Raw genomic sequence first — 11,067 nt, 5'->3', positions numbered from 1 at the left:
AAAAATACTGACACATCACCAGGATCAGCTTCAGGGTGGACCCAGGCCAAAATAATAAACAAAACAGGTATCTGTATTTTACAAGCTTGTTTACCTAAACAAAACACAAACAAAAATACAGATAACTTACCTATCTCCCTAAACCAAAAACAGTGGATAAATTCCCTTTTCCCCAAAACAAATGGCAGCCACACCCCTACTACTGGTGCGTGCACAAACATAAAGTGAAAGTATTCACAAAAAATATATACAACAAAAACCAAGCAAACAAACCAAAAGGGACAAGCAATAATCAAAGTCAAAGGGTTGCAATAAAGTCAAAACCAGGGTACACAAGCCAATATCAAAAACACCAAAATAACAACTCTCTCTCCAAAACAATCAACGCCTCGCCTACACGCCTCCTCAATCCCGGGTCTCTCTCCGGTTTATAACTGGTCCACTCGTTGCTGACGTCACGCAGGGCGGAAGTGCACGTGTGGAAGGTCAGCCAGCCGCTGGTGTAGTGTCAGTCGAAAACCTGGAGTGGAATGGGAGCGGAGCCAAACCTGCACACGGTGTAGTGGCATTCGGAAAACTTGGAGTGGAATCAGGAGCGGAGCTCGACCTGGGCACAATATACACACGCTACAAAGCACAGAAGCCTAAACACACACAGCGCGACCAAAATGTTGCGGGTTGTAACATTTCCCCCCACACACAAATGTGAACTTCTAAGTTCACCTAACTTTTATTCAAAACCACAAAACGAGGAATGGTTTGATTGGGCTTACCCACAAGTTGACGATCTACAATATTGAGCTACATGTCTTTTCATACCAGGCCATACAAAATATTTTAACGCCCTCAAGTAGGTTTTCCGTACGCCCACATGACCAGAACAAGGATGGTCGTGAGCCAACATGAGAACTTCGTTGCGAAGTTCTTGAGGGACTACAACCTGATATACATCACTCGAACCATTCAAAGAATAGGGTGGTGACCACTTTCGCATTAAAACTCCATTTTCCAAGAAGTAAGCAATTGGGTGCTTCTCCAGCTCTCCTTTCTTCACCGCAGTCTCAAAACAATGGGTTAGCGAAGGGTCGGCCTTCTGAGCTATCGCCAACTTGGCACGAGTTATGCGAAGTTTGGCATCTGGTTTCGAAGTAGCCTTTGGAACATCAGTAAATTTCACACTGGGGTTAAGCTGAGGCAGGCTTTCCTCAATGGTTTCCTCCTGGCATAAGAAAGAGTCAGACAAATCTACTACATCACTCAATTTCTTTTGCTGAGCACGCGTTAACACACAAGCAGGAAATACTGAAGGAATCTAAACTTCTAACTCTGGACAATCAGTAATCGGCTCAGATACAACCTCTGGAAGCGGAAAAATTTGGTTTCCAGCAATGTCATTCCCCAGAATGAATGAAATACCACTAACTGGCAATGCTGTACGAACGGCAACTTTAACAAAACCAGAAAAGCTTTTGGTTTCTAGATACAAGTTATGCAAAGGTGCCCGAATTACAGTCATACCTATGCCTTGAATTAACACATCACTCCCTAAATAAGAAGCTTCTGAAGAGGGTAATGCATTTTCCAAAATAAACGATTGAGCAGAACCGGTATCCCTCAATATTTTAATGGGGTTTCTTGTTTGACCAGCAACTAAAGATACATAACCAGAAAATATAAAAGACTCAAACACCGATTCCCCAGTAAACTTAGCCAGCAGCCCTGCAGCATTTACCTTTTTGCTAGCAGGCTGCTGACGAGCCACCTTGCGCTTTAACACCGGACAGGAGGCAATTAAGTGACCTTTTTCGTGGCAATAATAACAGTTACGGGATTCAGGCGAAGGGCTAACTGGAGAGCGAGCTTGAGCAGTTCTGTTTCGTGACTTCAATTGACGCAAGGAAGAATTACTATGAGACATGGGCATATTAAACACAGTCTTAGAAAAGACATCAATCTTCTGTTCATTTAAATACACAACTAGCTGCTCTGGAAGACAAGACTTAAACTCTTCTAGTAGAATCAATTCTTTAAGCTGCTCAAAACGTCTTACATTACTTGCAGAACACCATTTTTCAAAGAGCAAGCATTTCTCACGAGCAAACTCAACAAATGTTTGGCTATTTGGTTTGACTGCAGCTTTAACCACATCATAATCAAGGCTCTGTTCCAAAGAAAGAGCAGAGCATGCTTCTTGTCCTTTTCCTGTTAATTTACACTGCAGTAACAGTGTCCACAAACTTCTTGGCCATCTTAACGTGGTTGCAATTTTTTCAAACACTGCGAAATAAGAATCAACCTCCTTCTCTCTAAATATAGGCACTAGACCCACATGTCAGCTGACATTAAAAACAGGCTGGCTTACCGGTGAGGACTGGAGTGGAGCAAGTGGTGATGCCAGCGCACTGGAGACATCAGCTCCAACGGGACTGGGGGAAACTGCTGCAGGAGAACCAAACTTTCTTGGCAACGGCACAGGCTTTCGACTGGGTCCACTGAATCGGTCGGGCGTTCAGGTCAAATAGCCCCCAATTCCTCCCCATGCTCTGCTACTGTTCTTGTGTCACTGGCCCTTGGGAGAGGTGGAGTACCCACTCCCTCAGAAACTTGAGTCACGTGGTCTCCTTGTCCAGAAGGCCAACCTTTGTCGATAATGCTGATCTTTTTGAAGGAATTCACATACCATGGGCATATAAGACATTCATTCATCCAAGATAAAACTTTAGAAGCAGGGCTGTTCAGAAGAGTGATCCTGGTAACAACTTTCACTGCATGTGAAGGTCAGAATCCCTTTTTTTTAGGGAAGAAAATGTTGAAAACATGGCAGTTAAACAGAAATCTTAATGGTTCGATTGATCTCAGCATAAATACTGGACAGGTTATCAGTCAGTGTGAAAGTTTAAAATTCTCATGACCAACCTCACCACTTGAAAGGGTTCACAAGTGCTTGGTTTCTTCAAATGTGTCAAACAATGGACGAGCATTGGGAAAGGATGGGTCATCAGAGCATCAGACTTTTAATCTAAGGGTACAGGGTTCAAGTCCCTGTTCAGGCGTTACCTTGGTGATTAGGAAAAAAAGAGTGTTTGGCACAAGTTGTTCAAAGCAATTAAGAGGGTTAGTTTGGATTAAGAAATTCTCAAAGGCTGAAAATTGGAAATTGCAGACTACTTCAAATTCAAATTTTATTTGTCACATACACAGTCATACACAGTACGAAATGTAGTGAAATGCTTACACGACTGCCAGTGACCTTAAAAAGAGAATTAAAACTTATAAGTAATAAATATCAATATAAGAAATATGATAAAAAATTTAAATAAAAATTTAACTAGAAAAAATACAACCTGAAAATAGAAATATATTGTATACATAGAACTATAATTTTGTGCAAGTACAGTAGTTGATCAATCGGAATGGTTATTACCGTCGCGCTCACCGTCGCGTAAAAACGTCAGCGGCCAAAATAAATTAGTTGCATTTCAAAGTCATTCGTAAAATGGCCGCCAGGTGGCGCAAAGTGACATTTTCGCTCGTTGCCGTAAATACAACAGTGACCGTTATACAGCGTATCTCTGTATCTGTTTATTGTTATTTAAGTTCTGGATTATTTCAGGTACTTTAAACACATTGTTGGGTTGCTCATGTTGGCTCATATGAGATGTAGTTTACAAATAAACACCTGGTTGGGTTATTTTGACCCAACAACTGGTTTATTCATTATTCTTTCCTTTCTCCAAATATCAGCCTGCAGAATGTTTGAAATATTACTGTTATTGTGTCACAGGTGTAGTTTTAAGAGTTGTTTAGGCAGGAATGCGTGTGTATACAGCTCAAAACCTCCATAAGTTATTAAAGATAGCGGCTATTTAGAAAAAATGCCCCAGTGATTTCGGAGCTTCAGGAAATCTCCCGGCGCTCTGCGCATAACACCGGGCCAACTCATGTCGGAAAGAATTTATAAACGGTTTCTAAACGTGGGCTATTGTTTTTTTACTTATAGTATTTGTTAATTTAATTTAAATGAGGTTTGGGCTCAGGACTTCAGAATCGTGATTCTACTCTTTAATTTACTCCATAGTTTTAATCAGCGCTCAGCCGCATGCATTAAGTTTTCCAGAGTGCACCGGCAGAAGTAGAATAATGATTATGAACGCGTCGGGAAAACAGCAAGCAGACTTTAAATAAACGTTTGCGTTCATTTTCTGACGCGCTCAAGGTTACCAAAAACAATACAGAGCAGCACAGCTTACAACACTTACAAAATCACAACGTTTTTTCGTTATTGTGAGTGCGCTTAAATAAAAGTTAAGTCTTATAAAGGCATGTAGTCTTATATAGTTTAATTATATAGTTTTTGCACATTAATCTGACAGTTTTTTCAGCCTGTCACGGCGTGCGCCCAAATCAATATCGCTCCTCGCTCACTAGTTAGGCGGCCTCCCCTTCAGACATGCGAAGCAGCGGGACCGCAGAATTACACATGACTAGTGAGCTATCGTTACTATCGTTGCCCGGGCTTGCACTCCGCGCTAGAAAATACTCGGGGTTTGTTGGGCTACAGTGGATTTTACTACGCGCTGTGTATGCAGCGCGCGTGCAACAACGCGGAAGTGCGGCATGCAAGCAAGGCAAATAGAACGCGCCCCAGGAACTTCAAAGGAGCGAGAGGTGGGAGGGGGGCGGTACCATCCGAGGAGAGCAGAGTCAGCGCGAGCAGACGGATGGCCATTGCACTCACACCGTGTAGTAAAATCCACTGTAACCCAACAAACCCCAATCATCACCAGCCGTGCCTTATTCCGTCATGTCATGTGGGCATTATAAGCTTTGTATTGAAAACTTCTAACTAAAAAGTGGCAGCTGGCACGCCTTATTTTGTTAATAGTCTAAATAAAAACCCTCCGATTTAATTTCCTATAGTCTAACCAGCGCTCAACCGCACGCATAGTTTTTCCAAACGCGAGGAAGTTTTTGGTGCTAAATAATGTTTATGCAGTATAAGAATTCCCATTAATCCTGGGTTGTTCTTTTAGTGTCACTATAGTGCTTTACAATGCCAGACAACATTCAAATACAAATGATTCACCCTCCCCAGGTGTGAATCGGCTGTTCTCACCTATACATTCAGAGGAACTGAAATGCATTTCTCCCCACTTTAAAAACCTCTTGAATCTGAGGCTCTTCTGGAGACTTTCAGTGATTTAAATTTGTGTAATTTTAATCTCCTGGATTCTAGATTCTAAAGTTGACATTGGTACCTTTTTTAATCATTGGAATGGAAGAACTTATTTTCCTTATGATAGCATAAATTGCATTGTTTTTAATCAGTCTATACACAATAATATTATTATTATTATTCTTTTTTTTTTTAACAGGTATGGGGGCTATCTTGGTTCATTAATCTCCGTGCCTGGTTTAGGTTTAGTATTCAGTGCGCATCTGTTATATTACAACTATCATAACACTCAAATACCTTTTATTGGGGGTTAAGTGACTGATGTGCCTAACATTTTTCAGCTGAGCCTTTGTTTCACTGAAAACGACCGCGACACCCCCCTCTCTCTCTCACACACACACACACAGAGCCGACCAAATCATTAGCACGTCCCTCCCCCAAACAGCACAGACATTTACTTACACCTGAACTGAGTTGTTTGAGTAACATGGGTCGAACCCGTTACAAATCATAACAGTCTACTGCATTTCATTCTTATAATAACGCAAAAACACAAGCGGGGCTGAAAGACCGACATCTGCTGACACAGTAGAACGTCCTAACACTGTTTTAATTTTATGGTCATTTATTTCAGTTAATAAATCTACTATAAATTTAAAGAACACAAGAAATAAGATGACACAAATCCATACACGCTTTTTTTCTAATTACAAGTGATAAAATCTAAAGGCTCACTGTGTTAACATTTATTGTGCTTAAATTTGATCCTAATAAGATTTGATTTAATTTGAATTTTAGAACAGTGGCAGCTGGAACACCTAAAACAGATGCAGGATTATTTTTTTATAATCTAAATAAAAATGCTTTTTTAAACGTGGGCTATTGTTATTTACATGCAATATTTGTTAATTTAATTTAAATGGGGTTTGGTCTCCGGAATGTTGAGCATCAGGATCCTCTTCTTTACTTTCCTACGTAGAATCAGCGCTTAATCGCACGTATAAAGTTTTGTAAATTCGTTTAATGTTTAATAGTAAATAATGACCCCCGTTGCGCTGTACCACCGCTCGGAAAACCTTATGAAATACAAGTTTAGGACAATTATGATGATCTGCCACGGCGTGCGCGTGTGATGGGTGTACGCCCAAATCTACTATAACTACTCCCTCACTCCGTAGGCTCCCTGAATAGGCACCAAAGGGACGGGGCCGCTTATTTGTGCCGGCTGACGATAATTAACGTTAATATGATCTCGGGCTTGCTCCGCATTATAAAAGCAAGGCGCGGAGGTTTGTCTGAGGTCTGGGAAGTACGTGATGTAATGGAAAATATGAAAGGAGCATGTCAGTGGGGAGATGTGACGCGGCCAGGCACTTTAAACAAGGACACTAGAATTCCGCCCTTTGATCTCCGCGCTGAGGACAGCGCGAGAAAGAGCTGCGCGAGCTCCCGCGGCATCTTCACTCCCGCACCGTGCCCGCCCTCGCAGCCCCGCTGCCGAAGAGGAAAAGGCTGCGAGGACGTTTGTGTTAAGTTTTTTTTACGTCAGCGAGGACTCGCGCCGGCCATCGACGGCGCTGCCTCCGCGTGCTCAGTTCTGCCACACCGCGCACCAACACTTATTGTCAGCTGTGTGCCCGCATGCCAGTGTGGCACAGCCCCCGGAACTGCACATGCACAATCTTTATCCCTTTCTTTCCATTCTCCCTCCTTCAACACTTTCCTTCCCCATTTTACCTAAATAAATGACCCTTTTCCCGTAAGACCTCGCCTCGTGTCCGTGCTTTATGGTGCCGCCCGTGCAACATGGGTCGAATCCGTTACAGATCATATCAGTCTACTGCATTTCATTCTTATAATAAACGCAAAAACACAAGCGGGGCTGAATGACCAACATCAGCTGACGCAGTAGAAGGTCCTGACAATGTTATAATTTTTATGGTCATTTATTTTAGTTAATAAATCTACTATAAATTTAAAGAACACAAGATATAAGACGACACAAAACCCTACACGCGTCTTTTCTAATTACACGTGATAAAATTTAAAGGCTCACTGTGTTAACATTTATTTTGTTTAAATTTGATCCTAATAAGATTTAATTTAATTTAAATTCTACATTTGTATCGTCATTTTAGTTCTGTGATTATAAATTTGTTTTACTACAATGTTTTACTTGATTTTATCCGCTACTACGTGCAGTTCTAAAACTCTGTGTCTCATTAATCCAGCAGAGAATGAATTAAGGCATGAGGCGTCAGTCTGTAGTTATATAGCGCCACTCAACGGTAAAAGCCAGCAAACGCACAAAGCCAAACGGTACCGCCGAGCGCGGCGACGGTAGGACCTACAGTTCGATTGATTAACCACTGTATGCATAGAAAAAGTGACTTTGTGCAATGGTTATTAAAGTGACTTTGTGTAATGGTCCAGAATGTAAACGTGAACATGTAGTGTAGATGTGATGTGCGTGGAGTTGTCCATAGTGTCCATGGATGTATAGAGATTGATTGATTGATTTTGAGAACTGTGAAAATATTGTGTTAGTTTTGCCTAGTGGTGTGGTTGAGAGACCTTATCGCCTGCGGGAAGAAGCTCCTCCTCAGTCTCTCTGTGTTGGCCCTCAGGGAGCGAAATCGCTTCCCAGACCGCAACAGAGTAAACAGTCCATTGTTGGGATGGCTGAGGTCCTTCACGACCTTCCTGGCCTTGGTCCAGCACCGCTTGGTGTAGATTGAGTGCAGGTCAGGGAGCTCGATGCGGATGATGCGCTCAGCTGATCGCACCACCCTCTGTAGAGCTCGTCTGTCCTGCATGGTGCTGTTCCTGAACCAGGTCGTGATGTTTCCTGTCAGGATGCTCTCTATGGTGCAGGAGTAGAAATTCCTGAGCACCTTGGAGGGCAGTCTAAAGTCTCTCAAGCGTCTGAGGTGGTACAGACGCTGCCGGGCCTTTTTTACCACGGTGTTGATGTGACAGGACCATGTCAGGTCCTGCGTGATGTGAACACCGAGGTATCTGAAGCTGTCCACTCTCTCCACTGGGCTCTTGTTGATGATGGGGGTCTGGTAGTTCCTCTCCTGTTTTGTACTGAAGTCCACTATCAGCTCCTTTGTCTTACTGACGTTCAGGAGGAGATTGTTTCTCTGGCACCAGTTTTCCAGATTTTCAACCTCCTCCAGGTAGGCCGTCTCATCGTTGTTGGTGATCAGGCCCACCACGACAGTGTCGTCAGCAAACTTGATGACGGTGGTGGAGTTGGTAGTGGCCACGCAGTCAGAGGTGTACAGAGAGTACAGCAGGGGGCTCAGAACACAACCCTGGGGGGCTCCAGTACTGAGAGTGATGGAGGCTGAGACATGGCCGCCCATCCTTACTGCCTGTGGTCTGCCAGTCAGAAAATTGGAGATCCACTGACACATGGATGAGCTGAGTCCCAGGTGCTCCAGCTTGGTGGTGAGTGTGGAGGGAATTATGGTATTAAATGCAGAGCTGTAGTCGATGAAGAGCATTTTCACATAATTCCCCCTCCGAGTGTCCAGGTGAGTGAGAGATGTGTGGAGGAGATGTGAGATTGCATCGTCTGTGGAACGGTTTGGACGGTATGCAAACTGTAGTGGGTCCAGTGTGTCTGGTAGTGAAGAAATGATGAAGTCTCTGACCAGGCGTTCAAAGCACTTCATCACTACTGAGGTGAGGGCTACAGGGCGATAGTCATTGAGGGAAGCAGGATGAGGTTTCTTTGGGACTGGAACAATAATGGACTCTTTGAAGCATGTGGGGATCACCGACTGAGATAAAGAGATGTTGAATATCTCAGTGAACACAGGTGCTAGCTGGTCTGCGCAGGCTCTGAGAATGCGGCCTGAGATGCCATCTGGTCCTGCTGCTTTCCTGGTGTTCACTCTCTTGAAGGCTCTCCTCACTTCGTGCTCGGTGATGATGAACGTGCTTCCGGTGCTGGCAGTGACTTCCTGTCTGCAGCCATTAGCGCCGCTAGCATGCCTGCGCAGACCAGCTAGCGTCTGTGTTCACTGAAATATTCAACATTTTAACTCTTTATCTCAGTCGGTGATCCCCACATGCTTCAAAGAGTCCATCATTGTTCCTGTCCCCTGATTATCGCCCTGTAGCCCTCACCTCAGTAGTGATGAAGTGCTTTGGGCGCCTGGTCTGAGACTTCATAATTTTTTCACTACCGGACACACTCGACATATCAAAGTTTGCAAACCGAAAGACTTTTGTATTTCTTTATATTCATATTTATTTCTTACGTATACGTTTTTTTTAGTAATTAGGTCAGTGAGTTGTTACCTGAGCGCTGTCATCTTTTATCAAGAGGTTGACACAAACATGCATGGTCATCCTAGAGATTGGATGAAATTTAAATTTCTACCACGAATGTTGTTTCGTTTTACTGTGTACTAACTGTATATGGTTGAAGTGACAATAAAGCCTACTTGAACTTGAACTTGTGGAGAGCCTTCAAGAGAGTAAACACCAGGAAAGCAGCAGGACCAGACGGCATCTCAGCTCATATTCTCAGAGCCTGCGCAGACCAGCTAGCATCTGTGTTCACTGAAATATTCAACATCTCTTTATCTCAGTCAGTAGCCCTCACCTCAGTAGTGATGAAGTGCTTTGAGCGCCTGGTCTGAGACTTCATAATTTTTTCACTACCGGACACACTCGACATATCAAAGTTTGCAAACCGAAAGACTTTTGTATTTCTTTATATTCATATTTATTTCTTACGTATACGTTTTTTTTAGTAATTAGGTCAGTGAGTTGTTACCTGAGCGCTGTCATCTTTTATCAAGAGGTTGACACAAACATGCATGGTCATCCTAGAGATTGGATGAAATTTAAATTTCTACCACGAATGTTGTTTCGTTTTACTGTGTACTAACTGTATATGGTTGAAGTGACAATAAAGCCTACTTGAACTTGAACTTGAGGAGAGCCTTCAAGAGAGTAAACACCAGGAAAGCAGCAGGACCAGACGGCATCTCAGCTCATATTCTCAGAGCCTGCGCAGACCAGCTAGCATCTGTGTTCACTGAAATATTCAACATCTCTTTATCTCAGTCAGTAGCCCTCACAGATGCCATCTCAGTCAGTAGCCTGAGATGGCATCTGTGAGGGCTTTATCTCAGTCAGTAGCCCTCACAGATGCCATCTGGTCCTGCTGCTTTCCTGGTGTTCACTCTCTTGAAGGCTCTCCTCACTTCGTGCTCGGTGATGATGAACGTGCTTCCGGTGCTGGCAGTGACTTCCTGTCTGCAGCCATTAGCGCCGCTAGCATGCCTGCGCAGACCAGCTAGCGTCTGTGTTCACTGAAATATTCAACATTTTAACTCTTTATCTCAGTCGGTGATCCCCACATGCTTCAAAGAGTCCATCATTGTTCTTGTCCCCTGATTATCGCCCTGTAGCCCTCACCTCAGTAGTGATGAAGTGCTTTGGGCGCCTGGTCTGAGACTTCATAATTTCTTCACTACCGGACACACTCGACATACTAAAGTTTGCAAACCGAAAGACTTTTGTATTTCTTTTTATTCATATTTATTTCTTACGTATAATTTTTTTTTAGTAATTAGGTCAGTGAGTTGTTACCTGAGCACTGTCATCTTTTATCAAGAGGTTGACACAAACATGCATGGTCATCCTAGAGATTGGATGAAATTTAAATTTCTACCACGAACCTGTTTAAAAACGCCAGCAACACACGCCGCCACACACAGAGGGAGCAGCTCATGACCTCGACGTGATTTGAACACGCAACCTTCTGATCTGGAGTCAGACGCGCTACCGTTGCGCCACGAGGTCCTACATTGCCAGCAGAAGCTTATTGGCTAACCTGTCTGATTTCCCCCCTCCATGAATATCAA

General features: G+C 43.3%; 1 non-coding gene across 1 annotated transcript; it reads right to left on the bottom strand.

Annotated features, from left to right (window-relative positions):
* Positions 1–10,933: 10,933 nt before the first annotated feature.
* trnaw-cca (transfer RNA tryptophan (anticodon CCA)) lies at positions 10,934–11,005 on the bottom strand. The gene has a single exon. It is a non-coding gene; the product is annotated as a tRNA-Trp (tRNA).
* Positions 11,006–11,067: the final 62 nt, after the last annotated feature.

Source organism: Clarias gariepinus, chromosome 5 (genome assembly GCF_024256425.1).
Source record: "Clarias gariepinus isolate MV-2021 ecotype Netherlands chromosome 5, CGAR_prim_01v2, whole genome shotgun sequence".
Taxonomy (NCBI): domain Eukaryota; kingdom Metazoa; phylum Chordata; class Actinopteri; order Siluriformes; family Clariidae; genus Clarias; species Clarias gariepinus.
This window is presented reverse-complemented; position numbering and strand designations above follow the sequence as displayed.